We start from the raw sequence: 207 nt of genomic DNA on the forward strand, positions 1-207 counted from the left end.
TTATGACTTTTTTTTTCCTTTGTTGATTTACGTATTAATAACTAAATCAACCAAAGACTTTATCGAAGAAAATTATCTGAATTTTCTGAAGAAAGAGAGACAGCAAAATGATAATAAAAAAAAACGACGAAAAAAAATCGAACTTATTTCACTGTCGCTTCCGTAAGAAAAATGTCTCCAGAGTTTCTGCTTTTGGACTTCGGATTT

This window comes from Penaeus monodon, chromosome 22 (assembly GCF_015228065.2).
Source record: "Penaeus monodon isolate SGIC_2016 chromosome 22, NSTDA_Pmon_1, whole genome shotgun sequence".
NCBI classification, from domain to species: domain Eukaryota; kingdom Metazoa; phylum Arthropoda; class Malacostraca; order Decapoda; family Penaeidae; genus Penaeus; species Penaeus monodon.